Genomic DNA, 24003 nt, shown 5'->3' with positions numbered 1-24003 from the left:
GTATTCATCATTTAAATAAATATTGCCCAACTCTGATGGGAAGCAAGGTGCATCACACATGCACACACTACAAATCACGAGTAACTTAGTCAAGTAGTAAGTGATTTTTAGCTCTACATGACAGCTAAATGGCAAGTAAGCGTACAGATGAGTCAGTTGCACTGCACCATGATTTGGTGAGCATGGGTTGATGAATCTGTGGTGACTTAGCAACTGTAAGTCGCATGTGACTGAAAAAATAAACATAGCTGCCCTGTGCAGCAGAATGAAAAATAATATCTGTGACAATGGAGTGTGTATCAAACCTCTGAGCACTGTAGACCATGATGACTGGCCAAAGAGATTTGCATGGAGCATGCAGTGTGTTTCTGGAAGGACTCACACCTGAAGGCACAAAAGATAACTTTCTAGTATGAGAACGTCACAGAGTGTGTAGTAAAATCCAGTGTACTAATACTTCTCAAAGAAGAGATCAGATCTGCTTGTTGCATTAAAATGTTCAAAATCTAAGAATAAACACTAAATACAAGTATGATACTTTTAATTTTATATTTAAACCTCTTCTCCTAAAACCTTGGTATTTCCACTGTCTTTCCAGCTCTGTGATTGTGGTTGCCTCGGTTGCTTTATTTCTGGAGGGTGGACATTTCATGATCCACAAACACTTCTGTCTTACATAAATATAAATAAAGTTGACCACTTTATTGTCACTCCAATGAGCCATGCTGCTGGTCCACAACAGCATATTTGGCAAATTCTGACAATGTTCGCGAAGTTTATTTCCACTCTCTTTCACTCTGAGGAAGCCTGCAGTTAGAATATGGAATAGTTTTTTGATACGACATGCGTCTATGCAGTTACACAGAGTTTTGGGATACAAAAATCTGAGTAGATAAGAATTCATAATATTGAGGCATATTTATAGGTCTATGTGAAAGTGTGAAGATATGATTGGAGGAAATTTTCCATCTTTCTACACCAGCTGCAATTGTTGTAGCAATTTCTTACTTATGACTTAAAAATAGTTCACCTTTATTACTGCCTGTGACCAAGGGACGCTTAGAACAAACTACAGACATAGAACAACCCAAGAGTTTTGAATGACATTATGACGTAAAAAGATTTTATGTGGAATGTGATTTGAGAAGTGAAGCTCATGTTGAATCACAGCGAATTATTTGGCACAGCTACAGTGGAATCGATGGTTTCCCAGTTTTGCTGAAGAACATTCTGATTAGAAATTTATATCCCATTATCATGAAATAAAGATGAATCCAGTAGTTATAATTCACTGATATCCTCTTTGCAAGTGTAAAATGTAATTCACTGATATCCTCTTTGCAAGTGTAAAATGTATTTTCTTTAGTGTCACAGTGGCAAATCTTCGAAAATCAAATAAGTTCCTGAAGAAATGTTTGAAAAAAATAACTCTGAAAACTAATTCAAAAGAAACAAAATATACATTCATTCAACAAATGACAAAAAATTCAAGCTATGAATGGCAGTCGATTTCAGATTTATCTCCTCTTCCTTCTTTGCCATTTCCATCTCCTCCTCCCTCCTCTTTGTCTATCTCTTCCTCCGCCCCCTCTCTGTTCATCTCTTTCTTCACCCTCCTCCTGTCCATCTCTCTCTCTTTCCTTTCACTGTCCATCTCCAGTTCTTTCTTTTACCTGATCATTTCCTCCTTTTTCTGTCCATTTCCTCCTCTTCCCTCTATCTGTCTATTTCCCCCTCCCCTCTCCCTTCTGTCTTCAACCTGTCACTCCTACCCCAATAGGAGGTTAGCGATTCTTACCCCACAATATTTGTTTCCATATGGTAAATTGTGTGTGTATCAAATTTGTTTAAAATTAGTCTATGGGTTTACAAATAGCTTTTTACCTGTGACTTCACCCACACACACATATCAAATATTTCACACATACACTCTAAAACAAAGAGCAGTTCACCATGAAAGAATTATCTGAATGGGATAGAAATCAGAGATGTGGTGTATGTGTACAGTGAAACAAGTGATTACAATTTTAGAAAATTCAAGAGAAAGAGTGTCACAAACTGAGCAAGTCAATAATGCATTGGGCCATATCTAGCCCTTATGAAGCAGTTATTTTGCTTAGCAATGGGTGACAGATTTGTTCGATGTCCTCTTGAGGGATATCATGCCAAAGATTATCCAATTGCCACTTTTGATCATCAAAATTTCGTAACTGGTTGGTGGACCCTACCCATAATGCTACAAATATTCTCAGTTGGAGAGAGATTCAGCAACCTTGCTGGCCAAGGTAGGATTTGGAAAGCACAAAGATAAGCAGTAGAAACTCTTGCCATGTGCAGGTAGGCATTAACTTGCTGAAATGTAAGCCCATGATGTCTTGCCATGAAGCTCAACAAAAAGGGGTGCAAAATATTGTCAACATACCACTGTGCAGTATGGGTGCCACAGATGACAAACCAAGAAGTCCTGCTATGAAGTGAACACCAGACCATCACACCTGGTTACTGGACGGTACAATGGGTGACCATCAAGTTGGCATCCCACAGCTGTCTGGGGCATCTACAGACACATCGTTACTGGTCATCAGGGCACAGTTCGAAGCAGGACCCATCACTTATGACAGTTCTACTCCAGTCAATGAGATTCCAGGCTGAAGAGGTGTCTGGAGATACACTGGACTCTGCACCATGATATGACTGCTATGCTGGGGTTGGGAGCCATACTTCCAGTTGTCATGTTGGCATTATGCTCTCCCACTTGGGCATTCCGGGCTCAGTGGGTTGGCAAGGTCTATAGAAATCCATGGGAGGTGAAGATGGCCACAGCAAGATAGATGCTATTTATTACAGTCATGGACCAGAAAGTTTAGAAAACATGTTATTAAATTCAGTCAATGATGACCATCTTCGGCACTTTACTTACAAGTATATCCAAACACCGAAATCAGTTTCAGCAACATGGAAACATTCCCATATCTCAATAGATGCAGACAAAAGTATACCAGTATCAGTTTCATATGACCTTGACCTTCAGCTCAGTTTGCATTGAAAAAGAAATCCAGGGTCATATCTTCTGACGATGTGATACGAAGCAGTATCTGTGGTGACTGTAATTTAACCATCCATCACCAAGTACATTTGCTCTCCTCCAAACTACTCAATTGTAATTATGTTGAAAGAAGTAGGAGCCATAGTATCAGATGTTAACCTAAGTCATGTACATAAAAATAATGCTATCTATGTCATGCACAGCAAACTTGTCATGATTTCGTCTATACTAATGTCAATATGTGACCCATATGTATAGCTCTACACTGTATCCAAATGCTTTTTATGATTTCAAATACATATGACATGTTCCGGCCTCTTTCCACTGTTCAATCATACGTGGTGTTATACCTTCTCTCATTGCGGCCTCTCTCTACTGAGTACTGCATCTGTATAATAACTTTTTTTTCTTATTTAAAGTATACGTGTGACACAACATATCTTCCTCCCTCTGTATAAATAACAAAATTCACCTATGAAGAGCTCTCTCTCTCTCTCTCTCTCTCTCTCTCTCTCTCTCTCTCTCTCTCTCTCTCTTATCTATATATCTCGCACTTAACCTGTAGTGCAGAACTCTGTCGATCTGGAGGCAGATGATACTGTGATTCTAGTATGTCTTTCTTTCTTGTAGAAAAATATTCAAGAGATCCTCAGGCACTTTAATCTACTGATAATGTCACAGAAAATTTCAGCTTCTTTCTAATTATCAGTACTGACAACCAGTACGACCATGTTGTACCCAGATTTTACTGAATTTTTTAAAAATGTTCCACATTTTTCAATATTTTCCATACGTGAATGTACAAGTGTATATATGCTCTTATTGCTTTCATAGTCAGATGTGGCTTGCAATTTTTTTATAGTACTTCACTGTAGATAATTACATCATCTGCAAAAAGTCTGAGGTTACTATTAATATTGTCTGCGAGGTCATTAACAGACAATATGAACAGCAAAGATCTCTGCACACTTCCAGGGGACAAACCCGAAGTTACTTCTACCTTCATTTAAGATAGCATGGTGCATCCTCACTACCAAAAAATCCTCATTGCTTTCACAAATTTCGCTTGATACCCCATATGATCGTGCTTTCGATAAGAAACATAGATTTGGCACTGAGTCAAATCTTTCCGGAAATGAAGAAATGCTGCATCTAGGCTTGACAATCCTTGATCAAAAGCTTTCAGTATGTCCTGAGAGAAAAGTGTGAGTTGGGTTTCACATAATCAATGCTTTCAGAATTTATGCTGGTTGGCATGGAGGAAGTCATTCTGTGTACAGGTACCTCTGCAGGTTTCAGCTCAGAAAATGTTTTAAGATTCTAATAGAAATCGATATCAAGGATGTTACAGAAATTTCTTCTAGTGCACTGCTTCTAAACTGGTGTGACCTATGTCATCTTCAAACAACTAGGCACGATTTTTTGTTCGAGAGATCTATGACAGATTATACACTACTGGCTATTAAAATTGCTACACCAAGAAGAAATGCAGATGATAAATGGGTATTCATTGGGCAAATATATTATACTAGAACTGACATGTGATTACATTTTCACACAGTTTGGGTGCATAGATCCTGAGAAATCAGTACACAGAACAACCACCTCTGACCGTAATAACCACCTTGATACGCCTGGGCATTGAGTCAAACAGAGCTTGGATGGCATGTACAGGTACAGCTGCCCATGCAGCTTCAACATGATACCACAGTTCATCAAAAGTAGTGACTGGCATATTGTGACGAGCCAGTTGCTTGGCCACCACTGACCAGACATTTTCAACTGATGAGAGATCTGGAGAATGTGCTGACCAGAGCAGCAGTCGAACATTTTCTGTATCCAGAAAGGCCCGTACAGGACCTGCAACATGAGGCCGTGCATTATCCTGCTGAAATGTAGGGTTTCGCAGGGATCGAATGAAGGGTAGACCCACAGGTCGTAACACATCTAAAATGTAACATCCACTGTTCAAAGTGCCATCAATGCAAACAAGAGGTGACTGAGACATGTAACCAATGGCACCCTGTAGTATCACGCCGGGTGATATGCAAGTATGGTGATGACGAATACACGCTTCCAATGTGCGTTCACCGCGATGTCGCCAAACACGGATGCTGTAAACAGAGCCTGGACTCATCCGAAAAAATGACATTTTGCCATTCGTGCACCCAGGTTGCTCATTGAGTACACCATCACAGGCGATCGTGTCCATGATGCAGTGTCAAGGGTAACCGCAGCCACGGGCTCCGAGCGGATAGACCATGCTGCTGCAAATGTCGTCGAACTGTTCGTGCAGATGGTTGTTGTCTTGCAAATGTCCCCATCTGTTGACTCAGGGTTCGAGACGGGGCTGCACGATCCGTTACAGCCATGCAGATATGATGCCTGTCGTCTCGACTGCTAGTGATACAAGGCCGTTGGGATCCAGCATGGCATTCCGCATTACCTTCCTGAACCCACCGATTCCATATTCTGCTAACAGTCATTGGATCTCGACCAACGCAAGCAGCAATGTCACGATACGATAAACCGCAATTGCGATAGGCTACAATCCGACCTTTATCAAAGTCGGAAATGTGATGGTATGCATTTCTCCTCCTTACATGAGGCATCACAACATTTCACCAGGCAACGCCGGTCAACTGCTGTTTGTGTGTGTGAAATCGGTTGGAAACTTTCCTCGTGTCAGCATGCCATAGGTGTCGCCACCGGCGCCAACCTTGAATGAATGCTCTGAAAAGCTAATCATTTGCATATCACAGCATGTTCTTCCTGTCGGTTAAATTTCATGTCTGTAACTCGTCATCTTCATGGTGTAGCAACTTTAATGGGCAGTAGTGTAGTTATGAGAGGGGCTGACTCAGCCTGAAGTTCAGTATAGAATCTGTTAGAGATTCCATCGGGGCCTGGAACTTTGTTTAATTTTAACGGTTTCAGTTGTTCCACGACACCACTGACACTATACTCCATTCCGGTCATCATAAGAATCAAACTCACGTAAACATTACACTATGTATTCTTCCGCATTTGCTGGAATCTCATTGGATTTCGTTCCACGCGGAGCAGAAGCCAATTTGTCCCGAGTACAGTTAAGTATGACATTTCTGACTTTAACAAGGGAAGTTTTTCTGCAGGAGCTATGTGCGGCGTAAAAGTTCACTGCTGGGATTTCACCATGTAGTTAAATATTGAAGTCAGTGAAGGTATTAAAGCCAGTCGTCTGGTAATCTCTGAACTTCTTCCACATTGGACTCCAAGGAAAGAGGTACATTTGAGTACTGAGATCGACAACAGAATCCCAAGTCACCAAAAAGTCCACGTTTCCTCCACCACCTTTTGACGTGCTGCTCTGCATTTCGCCATCGTTCGGCCATGAAGTGTCATAAAGCTTCGTCCTTTATAACGCGTTCATCATAAGAATAAACCTGATGTAAACAAACACAAACGTAATGACTGGTTAGCAGCCTTAGCTCCGGAACACTGATGTGGTTCCGCTCTTGGACGTAGGTCCAACTTACGTATGAGATACTTTATTACTATGTCACTGTAATGAAACTTTAAGACATTCTTATGTATTACAGCCATCAAAGTTTTTCTTAATCATACTTTAACTACGTAATTTTTATTTAAAAAATTGTGTACACTCACAGTCTCAGCGCTAATTGTGCACTGATTGTCTCACTGTGCAAATTTACCGCGAAAACGGATGACGCTGCTTCCTGCTTTGTTGTGAAACAGCGGGACACTTTTAATAGCTAGCAACAAATTGTTCTTAATGTTTTTCACAACATTGCAGAGAAAAATGAGCTTTGACGTTTATTGAGACACACCATGTATTAAATGTATGAAATACGGATGTAATTATGATCGTGGCGTAATCGGTAACGTCTGTAGTATATAATCGGGCAGATTAATTGACGATGGTTCGAAATCCGTTGTGACTGACAATTTTTTTTTGTTTCGTTAGAAACCTAAGTCATTTAAATATGAAATTTATCAATATGTGATAATTAACTCACATACTGAACCACCATTTTTTCAAGAAAAGTGCATGTCTTCTGGTTTCTGATTACATGTCACACGCAGAATTCTGGTTTTCATTCCAAATACACATTCTTAATTATATGTATGCACACATCAAAAAAAGTTTTGCATCACCCCAGTTCCCAAACTCCTGAAGATAGTCGTTGACTGTGAATATTTGCATGACATGAGAGAGACATTTCCTTTGACTATTCAGTGATATCACTAACCCTGCCCAAAGATGTAAACAACCAAGTATGAGCAGCGCCTATAAGACGGAGGTGGTCCGATAGCCGATCAGTTCCAATCATTCCACCAGGAAGGAGGTATACGGCTTGTTTTGTCTGTATTGTACAGCCGTTACGGCGCCTTCCATGACCACTAGCAGGGTAATTTTTCTGAGCGAGCTATGTGTGACGCAAAAGCATACTGCAGGGATTTCACCGTATACTGATTTGAACAAAGGGGATTATTTGACAATGAGAGGAAATTATAAGGAAGTTATAAGCGAGAACTAGCATGTGGTTATCGTAGTGTGAACAAGCTTATATTGAAAGAATGAAGAAGGATGATTCAGACAGGTAACAAAGTGTCTGATTTATGGGGCTGGTGTCACAACTAAAGTGGAATCCGAATAAGGATAATAAAAAGAAGTGACAATGGGTATTTCCTATAATTTTCAAACTTGTTCATTTAGAGATAATTTCTGTAAGACAGAAACGATGCAATGCATCACAAAGACAAGTCATCACAAGTTAACGGAAGAACAAACTAATTACTTTACGGAAGTTACCGAACTCCAGTTCAAGATTATTTGATTGCATGAAACTTGTGTGCATGGCACAGAAACTATAAGTAACTTTCATTTGCAGTTAAACTCAGTTCTGAATTGATTGTGCTCGGGCATTGATAATTTACAGTCAGCCGTCTGGTAATATCTTAGCTCCTTCCTTATTCGAATCCGTGAAATACATTTCAGTACAGTCTGCTACGTCGATAACGAGTCGATCAACAACAGAATCCAGAAAGCCCCACCCAGGCGCTGCATTTTCTCTTCTTCTTTTATGACGTACCGTTCTACATCCCGCCAACGTTCAGCAGTGACATGTGAGAAACCTGTGTGCGTTCGTTCCAATACGTCTGGCAGGTTAACAGTCTTTTTATTTCTCGGGCCAAAATCCCTTAAATTGACTCCAGATCACTTCCATTTGGTTCATATTGTAATGGTACAGTGGCAAATGTAAAAATTCAGCATTTATACAGTGTGCTCGATGCTGTGAAAATGATTGTTTTTCGTGTTTCTTCGACACATACCTACATCTGTGGTATAAAACAATGAACATAGTCCAAATAAAGACTATTTAGTTTTTCATTTTTGCCTTAAAAATTAAATTTTTGTGTTTTTTAATTTAAGCAAGCTTTATTAACAGCCTTTCATAAAATATCGATAATTCAGAATTTATATTTGAAATGAAAACAGAAATTTCACGAGCAATATGTAATTAGAAACACAAAGACGTGCATTATTCATAAAAAAATGATGATAAATTTTACAATTACGGGATGTAGGTAACTCAAATTGAACGAGAAAAAAAAACCGACTCAGGGGGAGACTTGAACCACCGAACCATTTACTGAATAAGTTATCAAGCTGCTACGGTACATATTTCGCTAAACCGTTTTTGCTCGGCTCATTTTGCTTTGTTCGTTACGTTTGGATGTGTGCAGACGTTACTTGACATGCGTTCAAGATGATCGTTGATTCCTTTACTCATTTTTTATTTTTATTACAGAGAGCAAGCTGCCCTCTGACCGAACATGCTGAGCTACCGTGTCGATATTCACGGTTGCTAATACATTTGAATATCTTAAAGTTTCGTTTAACGTAATCTAGTAATAATATATCTAATACATGGCAACGGCCTTGCCGAAGTGGATACACCGGTTCGAAGTGGATACACCGGTTCCCGTGAGATCACCGAAATTAAGCGCTGTTGGGCGTGGCCGGCACTTGGATGGGTGACATTCCAGCCGCCATTCGCTGCTGCCACTTTTCGGGTTGCACTGAGCTTCGTGAATCCGAATGAGGAGCTACTCGACCGAATAGTAGCCGCTTAGGTTAAGAATGTCATCATAACGACCGGGAGAGTGCTGCGCTGACCCCACGCCCCTCCTATCCGCATCCTCCTTGGGGGATGACAAGGCGGTCGGATGGTCCCGGTAGGCCACTCGTGGCCTGAAGACGGAGTGCTATATCTAATACATAAATAGGACCTTCTTCACGGCTGCAAGACGAACGGAGTATATAAGTCGCTCAGGTACGACGAACAGCATCCCCTCTCCACCATTCTGGCACACAGCTATGCAGTTCCTCATTTCAGAGTGTGCGCCGTGTGCAGAACTGACGGCGGCGGTGCACAAATGCTGCGCAGCTAGCGCCATTCGACGGCCAACACCGCGGTTCCTGGTGTGTCCGCTGTGCCGTGCGTGTGATCATTGCTTGTACAGCCCTCTCGCAGTGTCCGGAGCTAGTATGGTGGGTCTGACACACCGGTGTCAATGTGTTCTTTTTTCCATTTCCAGGAGTGTATAATCTCTCTGATACCTTCTAGTATCTCCAGGATTCTTCCATGTATGTAACCTTTTTTATGATTCTTGAACCAACTGTTAGCTGTGATTAAGTTATGTTCTGGGCAAAATTCTACGAGACGGTTTCCTCTTTCATTTCTCTCCACGATTCACCTACTATGTTTCCTTCTCTCCATTTTCCTACTCTCGAATTCCAGTCACCCATGACCATTAAATTTTCGTCTCCCTTCACTACCTGAATAATTTCTCTTATCTCATCATACATTTCATCACTTTCTTCATCATCTGCCGAGCCAGTTGGCATATAAAATTGAACTACCGTAGTAGGAATGACCTTCGTATCTATCTTGGCCACAATAATGCGTTCACTGTGTTGTTTGTAGTAGCTTACCCACACTCCTATTTTTTTTGTTCATTATTAAACCTACTCTTGCATTACCCCTATTTTATTTTGTATTTATAACCCTGTATTCACCTGTCCAAAAGTCTTGTTGCTCCTGCCACCAAACTTAATCATTAGTGTCATGCAATATTTTGTGTAATGTAATTTCTTGTACAGACATCTTTTATTAACCTGACACGTTCCACATCATTACGAAGTGTCGTATTCATGATCTATGGAACAAGTATTAATCTAATCTAATCTAATCTAATCCAACTTTAACCCATCCATTTCCTTTTTAAGTTTTCTAACCTACCTGCCCGATTAAGGGATCTGACATTCTATGCTCCGATCCATAGAACGCCAGTTTTCTTTCTCCTGATAATGACGTCCTCTTGAGTAGTCCCAACCCGGAGATCCAAATGGGGGACTATTTTACCTCAGGAATATTTTACCCAAGAGGACGCCATTATCATTTAACCATACAGTAAAGCTGCATACCCTCGGGAAAAATTACGGCTGTAGTTTCCCCTTGCTTTCAGCCGTTCGCAGACCAGCAGAGCAAGGACGTTTTGGTTAGTGTTACAAGGCCAGGTCAGTCAATCATACAGGCTGTTGCCCCTGCAAATACTGAAAAGGCTGCTGCCCCTCTTCAGAAACCACACGTTTGTCTGGCCTCTCAACGGATACCCCTCCGTTGCGGTTGCACCTACGGTACGACCATCTGTATCGCTGAAGCACACAAGCCTCCCCACCAACTGCAAGGTCCATGGTTCATAGGGGTAGACAAGGCTGCTACAATCGATATTTCGTACAGTTACGTCGGTGCTGAACCGCGCGTTTTGTTTGCGAAAACGGAAGTCCAGAAAGTGTTTTTGTACACCGATTACTGCGTTAAAATTTTTTTTGAGACATTAGTAAGGTATGTGGAAACTATTTAAATCACAATATGTTTATATTCTAATGTAGAAAGCGTAGAAAATCGTGAAATACTGTTTGTAGCTCTTCAGTTACAATGTGCATTTATCGCATTTCAGAACGCAACCCAACCATGAGAAGAAGAGATCAGAAGAATGATATATTGGTGTGGCTACAGATCCCTTTATGCAGTGAAGATAGTCTTGACTCATCATTTGATGACCCTTCACTAGACCCAACTTACATTATGCAAGAATATGAAGATTCTGGCAACTGCAGTAATAATGAAAGACGAAGTATAGGAACAATGCAGCCTTCATAAAGCTTACAATCTACTCCAGGGGCAGTGCTACCTACTTCTTCCGGAAATAGTGTATCGATAATATCACGATATAGCGAAAGAAATAATCAGGAATCTGCAATTACTAATAATGAATCCGATTTCATATGTACGAGTGCGCCAAATAAATGCAGAAATGTTGTTTGGAAAGAGGGACATTTAGTTGTTTCTGAAAGCCAGTCAAAATTTCACGGAACCACAGAGTTACCAGCTGACATAATGAATTTAGATACTCCTTATCAGTTTTTTACCCAAATATTCCCACTAGAATTTTTTGAAATAATTGTCGAGGAATCGCACAGGTACAGTGTTCATAAATATCCCAATAAACCGTTAGCTTTACCCTGTGATGACGTGAGAAATTTCATTGCTATCTCTGTTCTAATGTCTGTAGTACATGTGCCCAACACAAGATATTATTTGGACACTGTCACTGGTGATGGCACAGTGTCAGTAGATAAAATCTCCATTTCAATGACAACGGTAACATGATTCTTTGGGGAGAAAATTGATATGATAGACTTTTCAAGTTGAGGCATACAACTGACCTGCTGAGATCTCGATTCCAAACAGTTCCAACTGAAGAATGCTTGTTTGTTGCTGAGCAAATGTGTTCCACAAAAGCGAGGAGTTGTCTCAAACAGTATATGCCAAATAAACCATATAAATATGAGTACAAGCTATTCATTATTAGAGTTAGTATATGATTTTGAAATTTTCACTGGTGGTGAAAACTGCCCTGAGAAAAGATTGCCTGAGGAAGAGGATTTAGGAGCCAGTGCAAATACTGTTGTTCACCTTAGCCGAGTACTCCAAAGAAATTTAAATGATAAACTTTATTGTGACAATTACTACAAATCATTAGCACATATGGTTTACTTTCGTAAACAGGGCATTTATTGTTTAGAAACTGTAAGAATAAACCGAGTGACAGATTGCAAGCTTCCAAACAAAGAAGGTTTGAAAAAACTGGAAAGAGGTATGTGTATTGAACGTGTGGCAACTGTTGAAGGAGTTGAAGTATCCAATGTTGCTTAGAAAGACAACAATACTACTATGCTTCTTTCTACTCTTGCTGTAAAGGAACAAGTGGGGGAAGTTAGCAGGTATAATAGGAAAACAAAAACAATAATAACAGTGCCATGTCTTCAATTGTAAAAAGTTTTACAATAAAAATATGAGAGGTGTAGATTTATTAGAGAGTATTATGGGCAGACATAAAATTCTTACGAGATCTCGGAAGTGGTATCTTAGAATATTGTATCATCTGTTAGATATGGGCATAGTAAATGCATAGATTTTGTACAAAAGAGTAGTAGAGTGTAAAGGAAATCAAAAGACCAGAAAGTTAAGCAATTTCTGCATGGGGGTTGCTGAATGTTTATGCCATGCTGTGACTACAACAGCAAAACGTTGGAGACCAAGCAATGGGTTGGATCAACAAATCCAAGCAAAGAAGAGTAGAAGACCAAGTGCTCACATACCACCAAAGGATGTAAGACTGGACCAAGTGTGTAATCTCACTTGGAAATAAGACAGAGATGTAAATTTCCCAGATGTAATGGATTTACATGGGTTTATGGTGAAAAGTGTGTAGTACCATTATGCTTTCACAAAAATTAAAATTGCTTGAAAGAATATCATATGCAATAGGACTGTTGTATATTCCAAATTAAATGGAAAATTTTTAAATGAATTCTGTGCTACATTTAAATGAATATTTTTGCTTCTCTTGTAACCTACTGCAGCTTATGTAATTTTATTATTATTATTATTATTACTGTTATTCCTTGCTTAGTGTCAGTGAATAAGTCTGTGAGTGTGTATGGACAATGTTCACTTTTGCAACGGAGCAGGATTCCCAAGCACTAGTTGATGTAAAGTTGTCACAGTGGTATGTCAGTTAACTGCTAAATGCATTTTGTAGCTTATCATCTACGAACCATTAATTTGTATCTAAGAGCCTCAAATTTTGAAATAATTTTTTAACTATTTTTCTGGCTTTTAACGCCCCCTCCCCCCCCTCTACAGCAATGGGTCTGTTTTTCAACAAAAATAAAAAATTCATGAATTTAATTGATACGAAGCGCTAACGGCAGTTGCATTAAAGATGGCTGCCTGCACTGGACCCAGGCATGCTAGCTGTTAGTTTTGGTTTGAAGAATCGAAGTTGGCGACAACAGTTCAGCAGAATTTCCGTACGAAGTACGCTAAAGGACCTCCTAGTAGGCCCACAGTTTATGAGGGGCATAAATGTTTTGTAGAAACTGGGTGCTCGGCAACACCTGGGAAATCATCCGGTCATCCAAGTACATCTGACGATGTCATTGAGCGAGTGAGACAACGTTACAACCGTTTTTGATACCACATATCGATGGGGAAGACGAAGAACGAAATGTTTGCTTCTTGTAAGATGGTGCACCACCCCACTACCTGGCTAACGTCCGGGATTTCCTCAATGACCGCTTTCCAGGTCAGTGGATTGGGTGTGATGCGCAAATTGCATCCCCGCGTTCCGCAGACCTGAGACCACTCGATTTTTTTTGTTTTTTGGGGGGGGGGGGGGGAATTCATCAAGGATACCGTGGATATCGTGTTTGTACCTCCTGTGCCAGCTTCTCTACCTGAACGAAGAGCAAGAATTTACGCCGCCACGGAAGCAAGTTACACCTGCAATGAGTGAGTTAGGGAAGAAGTGACTTCCGATGGGATGTGTGTGAGGTATCCAATGGTAACCAATTGAAGCCACATACAACATCTTTAGTTGGTTGGTTTTTGGGGAAGGAGGCGAGACAGCGAGGTCATCGGTCTCTTCGGATTAGGGAAGGATGGGGAAGGAAGTCGGCCGTGCCCTTTGAAAGGAACCATCCCGGCATTTGCCTGGAGCGATTTAGGGAAATCATGGAAAACCTAAATCAGAATAGCTGGACGCTGGATTGAACCACATCTTTAGTTTAAGATAAAAAACATCTCTGTTTCCCTACAATATAACACTAAACCCAACTCTATATCTTCTTACAATAAATTTAAATGAATTTTTAAAGTTATAAAGTCCTTTTTTGAAACACACTGTATTTCCCACAATCTTGAATCCCATTTCCCTGCGTCTTTAGTAGCCGACTTCACAGCGTTCCCACTTCTCATGACTTTGGCTTGTGTAAAGTCGGTTGTGCTTCTGTGTTCAGTAGCTTGTTCTCCGAATTTGTAAATAAAAACACAACGCACGTGCCGCCTAGTCTATGATGTCGTCTTGTCAACTGGCGTTCTCGGCGTCTCTCCCTCATAAAGTTGTGGTGACCTCCACTCGGTGGTGCTGCAGTTGGTGTGCAGCTGTACCTCGAAAAATATTAACATCTGTCTCTCGCTGTTCATGAGGATACACAGGTGGAAAAAGAATCGCAATACCAAGAAGGACTTATGCGATATAAACAAAAGATTGTAAGCGTGTTTCTACATCTGAAAGTGATGTCTATTGTAATTTCGCGCCAGTCGCAGAAGAGTGACGCTAGTAACGCCACTATGAGGATGTAAATCAGGTAAGCCTTAAACACACGCGCTAACGGTCGTGAGTGTTAGTATATGACTCCTTATGGCTTGTTACACACATGCACAGTGTGTTCTTGTCACTGAGGTTACATACTAATTTTTGCGTTTTATCTTCATATGTTATTTCTTCGTTTATACCAAACCATTCCTATGTAGCACTGAACAAAGCCTCTACTTCTTCATGAGCCTTGCTGGCATCAGTGCCTTTCGAGAACAGGGTTGTGTCAACTGCGAATTGCAAGCACTGTGCATGAGAGCTTAAATCATTTACAAAAACTGCAAACAAGAGGGGGCTTTACCGATCCCTGCGGCACGCTGTATCCCAATTTCTGTTCACATGATAGTGCTCCTTGGACTGATACAATTTGCTATCTATTTTCCAATAAGATTTGAGGGTTACCACAAAAGCGCCTCCAACTCCATACGTACTGAAAATTTATAGGGGTACCTTATGATGAATGCAGTCAAACACCTTACTAAGGTCACAAAGTATCAGTGCTACACATTCTTTTTTTTCAGAACCATGCTTTACCCTCGTAACCAGAACTAGTGCTGCTGTTGTTGTAGATTGGCCTTTTAGAAAACCATGCATTGCATATGTGAAAAGTTCATTAATTTCAAAGTAATTTCATATTTGATCTTTCATTGCAGTCTCAATGACTAGCGAAGACTGGAATTATTGAGACTGTTCTGAAGCTTGCCACCATGGGCGGGTCACCCTTTTTGTAAACTGATACTGTCTGTGCAAATTTCAGAAGCTCTAAAAATACATCAGCAGTGAAATACTTATTAATTACCTTAATTAATTGTGTGAGTTGAGCGTGAAAGTTGATATTTTTTAAAGTTGGTATTTAATCATACTGAAACTTCCTAGCGGTCTAGCTCCGTATTTATTAAGCAGTTATTGTTATCTTGTGCTACTATGATGCAATTTGGACATGCTTAGAAGAGTTATGGGCTAAAGTGCTCTTTTTACGTCATACGGGTACAAGCAAATGATTATCTATGTTTAAGTTTCTTAGCATTTTAGACATATAAGACGCGATTATCCATGCAGCATCTGCTGTGACAGTGCACGCATTAGTCGCTAGAAAAATAGTGAGTAGTTTTTTATTCGTCTCATAACATACAATTTCTAATCATATGAATAGTGTACAGGAGATATGTAACAAAAATAGATAATACAACTTAGGCCTAATTGGTACAAAGAATTTTAAACTTAATTTAAACTTTGATTTTTCTTTCCTCCCTTTTGTAAAGGACAGCTACATTTACACACAAGACTATATGCAAATTTATCCTGCTCAAATGTTCAGTTTATCCTTCATGAACTCCTCAACAGTGTAGTAGCTGCGCTTGACAAGTATATCGTATAGCTTTGTTTTCAGTGTCTCTAGGTTCATTTTCAGAACATTCTTTCCTTTTAGCTTGTTAAGAATTTTCATTGTCATATACTGTGGAGACTGCGCATATAGGTTTAAGCGATGAGTGGGAAGCATTAAATTGTCTTTGTTTCTCGTGTTATACGTGTGATTGAAACAGTTTTTCTCGAATAATTCTAAATTGCTGTGTACAAAGATGATAATATCATAGATGTATAAGGAAGGAACTAACAATAACTGTTGTTTTTCAAATAGTGGGCGACGTGATGTCCTTGGATGGGCAGTACACATGTTCCTTATTATTATTTTCTGTAACTTTAGTATGCAGAACGACGGCGTAATGCCAGGAGTAGGAACTGGGTTCTACCCTAACTGGAAAAAAAGAGGTGAAGGCTGGGATATATACTCCATGTTAATAAAGGAGCTGAAGCCTGAAGACCTACAGGAATTTGGGAGCTTCGTCATACTGCATGTGCCTTGTCGATCATACATGATGGAATTCGCATAAGTGAAACAGTAATGACGAAAGCTATTTCAGAATTGTGCGATCGCAACAGTCCTCACTGGTCGCCGCTCTGACTCTTGTGGCTATTCTCTCAACACTATCCTTCTTGATACGCTGAAATAATACAGATGAAGTAACCAAATCAAACACATGCGCTACTTTTACCAATTAAGCGATATGTATACACATTGAAAGTATGCATACGTACGTGTAACACATAAACACAGAATCAAACATTTGTAGACGACCTAATTATGCTAAAGCGACTGTGGTACAGCGTACCTAGAGGATCCTATGTACTCTTTTGCTTGGTGTATGCTTCAATAAGGGCGCTAGTACATTTCATTCCATTACTTCAATAAGAAGCTAACGTTAGATATTCAGCTTTTCTCAACGCCAATACAAAAAAGAGAATTTTCAGTTGTTTTATTGCCATGTTTATGGAAAATTACTGACTGAAAAATGTGTTGAATATCTCGCACAATAGCCAAAAGAGTCCTCATAGTTCAGGTACTATATTTCTTGTCTCCAGACCACAAGTGAAAATAATAACAAGTAGAAAGCTCGCCTGAAATTCTGCGTTCTGCATATGCGTCCATACATTTCTAAACTTCTACAGTCTAACATACTGTGCTAAAAGTACACAGTTATGGTCTTCAGTGCGAAAACTGGTTTGATGCAGCTCTCCATGCTACTCTGTCCTGCACAGTACGTCGTGCACTAAGGAAGAAGGAGAGGAAGAAAAAGAAGATGATGTTGACGAAGAAGATCAGGGATGTTTAAATAACTGTATCCTGACAGCGATGCATGCAGCTAAAAGCACACCGAAGCATAAAGGAACAGTTAAAGCACCCAGGGTTTCGCCGCTACCCAAGACATTGTGTGGAATTATTCCATTTCTCTTTCCGGCCCTCACAAGTCTCTCTGCAGTGGGTCTCTTGCTGGTGGTGTTGCAGCTATTTCCAGAACAGCCAGGAACGCACAGAACTCCCAGGAGAAGCAAGAAGGTATAATCTTACGATGGAAGCAGCAGCCATCTGGTAAGGACAATACCTGAAACCATACAGGGAAGGGCTATGTCTCTTCATAAAAAATAATATAAACCTCAGCTACCCTACAGGATAAAGCACCTATAAATACAAATCTGTTTAATTTTGTTAGAAGCAATTCAACTTTCCAGGATTCTGTGATGTGTTAATGTTGAATACATTACCGGAGACTACGTGGACATCCAGAGAATGTGGAATTGTAAATTTAGATGCTGCTGGGGGACCAAGAACCCACTGGGTGGCATATGTTAAAATAATACAAATAATGTCTACATTTTCTACTCATTGGTAACTTGCAATCTCTAGATGAATTACAACGATACTTCATCAGTAGAAGACAAGTGTTATACAATTTTCACCGGTACCAAGACTTTAATACTTACCTGTGTGATCATCTATGAATCATGTTTCTCCTAACTTTTACGAAGAAGAATATATAAGGAAGTGCATTAAGCATCCAATCACCAGTTGAGGTTCAGATGCAATGTCATATACTCAGACGAAGGAGGACATATTAGGAAGAAGGATATATAAGGAGGTGTGTTAAGCATCCAGTCACAAGCTGAGATTCAGAGACAATGTCATATACTTTGACTTTAAAAGAAAGATCGTCTGTATTACCTGTGAATTACTTACCGCTGACCAATTTAAGCATTGGAAAATGGAGTATTACGTTGTTTGGGTTGGAGGCATACAACAGTATCCTGGATATCAAAGAGGCTAACAATAAACTACATCTGGAAATTAATGGTAAAAATGGTAGCTTTTGGAGAGAGAGTCTAATTACTTTTACAGACCTAATCAGACTGTAGATATAATCCGTATTGAGTATAACATTGCAATGAACTCCTGTCTCAATGATAGTTTCATTCATACAGTTTACGAATTCCTCCCGTCAGTTGGATCAGAGTGTAAGAGTGTTGAGACTCCTGTCAACTCTATATACCTTCGAGTGACAGCGCAGACATTGGACTATCTGAAGCTGAGTATTGTGGACCAGAATAACCAACTTGTTGACTTTGGTAGTGAGGAAATCATAGTGCGATCACATCAAAGACAGGATGGATTTAAGGTGTAAAACCAGTACACACAACCCACAGCACAACACTACACAACAGAACCATATGCCACACGGGGTAGCTGCGCAGTCTAGGGTGCCTTTTCATGGTCCGTGCGACTCCCCACGTCGAAGGTTCGAGTCCTCCCTCGGGCATGGGTGTGTGTCTTGTCCATAACGTAAGTTAGTTTAAGTTAGATTAAGGAGTGTGCTTAGGGACTGATGACCTCAGCAGTATGGTCTCATAACACCTTACCACAAAATTTCCAAATTTACAGAACTACAAAATGATAACATGCTTGAACTATGAGTTTCTTAAATCAGGAGACTTGAAACCCTGCAATGACTTCACTCAATATAGCGGTCGCTATTAATATAATGAGCGAATTATATGGCAGGAATACATTTCACATAAACCTTATGCTTTAACTACATTTAACAAGAAAGACAAAATTAGGATTGTCATCCAGCACCAAGACATTTTAAAACTTCCCACACAAGAGTTTCATATGTTTGTATGGTGTATTTAGGAAAAACGATGTTTCTCCCTCAGTGAAGTTGAAGCATACACATAAGGCTTTGGCATTACTGTTTCAGGAGATAATATGTGAACTGAATGGGGTTTAGATTACCCTTTTGTACGTGTAATATAAGCTGAGCATAAACCTTTAACACATATATCTCTGCCTTGTCCGCAAATTTGGGAGGTTTAGAAAATGCAGGATGGTTCATAGACGAGCCAGTGGGTAGAACAATGGACGAGTACAAGAAATTTACTGCATACATACGTCTAAACCTGCTTATGGGATACTTCAAGGACATGCAGCGAATTATTATGAATCCTAATCATGAACTTATACTGGTATGGAGTGTGGAAGTTAATAACTCACACATTCAAGGACCCCAAGAGGAGAATGAGAACACCATCAATAAAATAATATGGAGACTATGTCATATCACTGAAGAAGATGAGGAGCATTTGCAGTTTTTCAAAGTTATGAATGATGGTGCATATCTTCCATTAGGTGTCTGTTTAAGGGGGATTTTTGAATATACAATGCTACTGATGGCAGCCAAACAAATGTGGGCTATTAAAACCTCTGTCAATTGGAGGCACCCAGACTAATAAGAAACTTACTGGCAGATTAATTCCGTGTGCTGGACCAAGTGCTTCACAGGCAAGTGCTTGGTAGAGTATTTGCCCATGAAAGGCAAAGATCCCAAGTTCGAGTCTCGTCCGGCACACAGTTCTTATCTGCCCAGAAGTTTCTTATTGGCACACACTCCACTGCAGAGTGAAAATTTCATTTTTGAACCAGATTCATTATAGTTGCATTTCAGACCAATAGAAGGAGGAATATAGAAAATCATTCCACCACATTTGACAATTTCAATTTAACTAATGCCAAAATCTACTTGAATTTGAAATGGTATCTATATAACAATTGACTCCTACAGTGGTGTGAAAATGTATAGACTGTAGAATTTGACTTGTATGTAAAGTTCCTTGCTTCTTACTATGAGGATGCTGACAAGGAAGGATGTCTACTCGGCCCATGGAAATTCAGTTAACTGGAACCAATCATCATAACAAAATTCCCAAAGCAGAATGAGATAATTAAATCAGAGCTGATAGCTATATCAACTGAATTTGAATCTTCATCAAATTTCACAGACCACTCTGTGGCATATGCTCTCGTTTTACATGACCATGACCATGTAGTAGAGACATTCTCAGTAAACATTGCATCATAAAGGTGTTTTAGGGATATCCAGTGTGCTAAAACGTGAATGAGCACAAATTGGTTAACACGTTTCTTCCATGGAAGTCACTGGGACAATCCTGGTATACACTGTGAAGATATAGTGACATTACTTCGATTATTAGATTACATGGACACCATCACCTACGTAAAGGGAAGGAGAGGATCACATGGATGTGTCGACTCTTCAACACTTCAACTATCAAGACATGGAATTCTGTGGGTGCCATACTCTCAATCAACTCAAGAAGAAAATAGTGTTGTGTTTGCTTATGAAAATGTGAAATTACTTGTAAATTGGATGAGAAATATATGACTTTTTACCTTATTATCTGCATCCTCAACATACTCTATGTCAGAATCAGCTGCCACGCTATGAATACTTCTTCCAAATCACTTGCATTCGTTTTCGGACAGCCATCAAATCTTGCCAGTCAACAGCGTTTTTTGCATAGCGTGCCCACATACGTTATTTACATCCCCACATATCTTGTATTTGAAGAAAGGAAGCATGTATTGGTCAGTAGTTCAATGTCGACTTTCGTTTTCTTGCACATAGCTTCCCAAGACAACCCAGGTGCCAGTTGACGAGTTACTAACCAGGAGCGAATTATGTAATTTTATAATTGTGCTTTGATAGTTTAGTTTTTGAATTTCTGCATGTTAATTTACTATTTATTAGACATAATTGTCGCGTTTTAGTTTCTGTCAGAGAGTAACCGATTTTGTGATATTTTAAGAGTTCCTAACGAGGAGCGAATTATTCAGTCATCGCTGTGTTTTGGTACTTTAAGTTTTGAATCTCTGAGTCTTAATGTGGTTTAGCAGACACAGTTATTACATTTGCGTCAGTATTTACAACACTCTTTATGACATTAATCTGTTCAAAAAAGAATTTCCTCAATGGAAATTCATTAGAGTAATGAACAAAGAGGCAAAAGGAACTTTCAACTAAAGGTTGCAGCAAATGGATGGGTCTGTAGTATATAGCCGTGATGATGTTGATACTAAATTTAACTGTTTTATAAATTAATTCTGTGCTCTTTTTGAAGAAATATTTCCCAAGAAATGGGTCAGAAACAGTGCTTCCTATTCTGTAAGTAAACCTTGGATTAGAAAAGGTATAAAACAGTCATGGTAAACCAAAAGGGAAACTTATGCTGCAATAAGGTTCTGTAAGATGTAGAAAAATGGGAACACTATAGATTATACTGTAAAATTTTGAAGAAACTAATATGGATATAAAAATCCCATTTATTATGAGAAGAAAACAGATAATTCTAATAATAAAATAAAAACAATTTGGAGCATGTAAAAAAAGAAACAAGAAGAAATACAACAAGCAAAGAAGATGTAAATAAAATCAGATGTGAAGGTACCCCAAAACGGTGCCTGAAATTTTTAATAAACACTTCCTATCAGTAACTCAACAGATTGGTTTGCAAGCCCAATGTTGATGAAGCTGTAAATCTTTGTCAAACAGTATATTCAAACACAATTTCAGAAATGCACCTTAATCCTATCACTGTAGAAGAAATTCAAAAAAATTATCATGTCTCTAATAAGTACGAACTCTGCAGGGGTTGATAATATATCTGGTAATTTATTAAAATATTCTTGTGTGTGGATAAGCTACATTCTCTGTCATATTTTCAATGCTTCCCTTCAGAAAGGTGTTGTTCCCAGTAGACTTAAGTATGCCATTGTGAAGCCCCTTTACAAAAAGGGCGATAAAGTTGAACTAACTAACTATTGACCTATCTCTTTGATGACAGGTTTCTCCAAAATTCTAGAAAAGCTAATACATGTAAGAATTACTGGTCATCTCATGAAGAATGGAGTTCTCAGCAAGAGTCAAAAGGGCTGTTCAACAGAAGATGCAGTCTATGCACTTGCAAATGAAGACCTAGAAACCCTTAATGAAAAAATGGTAGCACTTGCTGTCTTCTGTGATTTATCTAAAGCGTTTGACTGTGTTGATCACCAGATTCTCTTGCAAAAAGCAAAATTAGTAGGAATAAGTGGTGTTGCAGGCAATTGGCTACAGTCGTACCTCCAAGACACAAGACAAAAAGTTGTCTTGAATAGCTCAGGTGGAGTACGTGACGCATCCTCATGTTCTGAATGGAGTTCCATTACATGTGGATTGACTCAGGGCTCAATTCTTGGGCCACTATTATTCCTGATTTTTATAAATGATCTACCATCATGTACAAGCGTGCCATGTAAATTTACATTATTTGCTGATGATATAACAATTTTTATCGGCAGTAGAACACACAACAATCTTGAGGAACTCATTAATCACATACTCTCTGATGTGGTTAATTGGTTCAAGGTGAATGGTCTCTCATTAAATTCCAATAAGACAAGCTTTATTCAATTATGTACAAAAACAGAAAGAGAGAGAGAGAGAGAGATAAATGAGACATGTGGTAATCAACCAATAGAAGGAATGGAAACAACAAAATTCTTGGAGTGCACATTGACAAGAAAATGAACTGGTCTTCACATATTATTGATCTCTGTAAGAGGCTTAGCTCTGCTACCTATTCTTTACAGGTTGCCACTACATGTGTTGAAGCTAATACTGCAAAAGTGGCATACTATGGCTATTTTCATTCAATCATTGAGTATGGCATTATTTTGGGGCAACCAGCCTTAAGCCAGGAAACTGTTCATTGCACAGAAGCGAGCTTTAAGAATTATATGTGGATTGAGCCCAAGAAACTCGTGTAGAAATAGGTTTCGTAAACTTAAAATACACACAACTATATGCCAATATATTTTTTCTCTTATGTATTTTGTTTGTAAAAATATAGAGATATTTCAACCAAACAGTAGTTATCATGAGCATAACACACGGAGGAAGAATGACATACACAGTGAGCTCAGAAATTTGAGCTTGGCACACAAGGGTGTCAACTACACTGGAGGAAAACTCTATCATGAGCATAACACATGGAGGAAGAATGACATACACAGTAAGCTCAGAAATTTGAGCTTGGCACACAAGGGTGTCCACTATACCGGAGCAAAACTCTTCAATGCTCTTCCTCCTGAAATAAAGACAGAGATTCATAATAAGAGTAAGTTAAGAAAACACTAAAAATATTTCTGCTAGAAAAAGCTTTAGTTTAGATGAATTTTTAACTAAATAAATTGTAATATTTTAATATTATATAATACAAGTTGACATAATGCTACTAAGAATGTTATTTAACCTGAGCTCTGTATCTGTGTGTGCTCAGTATCTGTTTTCTGTAGTGTTTAATGATTCTAAGAAAATATGTATTTTCTTTTTCTGTATTGCTGCTCAAAGAATTTACTGTATTAATCTTTATATAATTATGTACTCAAATTTCTGTATATGCTATAAGATTATCAGATGTATTTGTAAAAA

Source organism: Schistocerca gregaria, chromosome 4 (genome assembly GCF_023897955.1).
Source record: "Schistocerca gregaria isolate iqSchGreg1 chromosome 4, iqSchGreg1.2, whole genome shotgun sequence".
Classification (NCBI taxonomy): domain Eukaryota; kingdom Metazoa; phylum Arthropoda; class Insecta; order Orthoptera; family Acrididae; genus Schistocerca; species Schistocerca gregaria.
Note: the sequence above shows the minus strand (reverse complement) of the source record.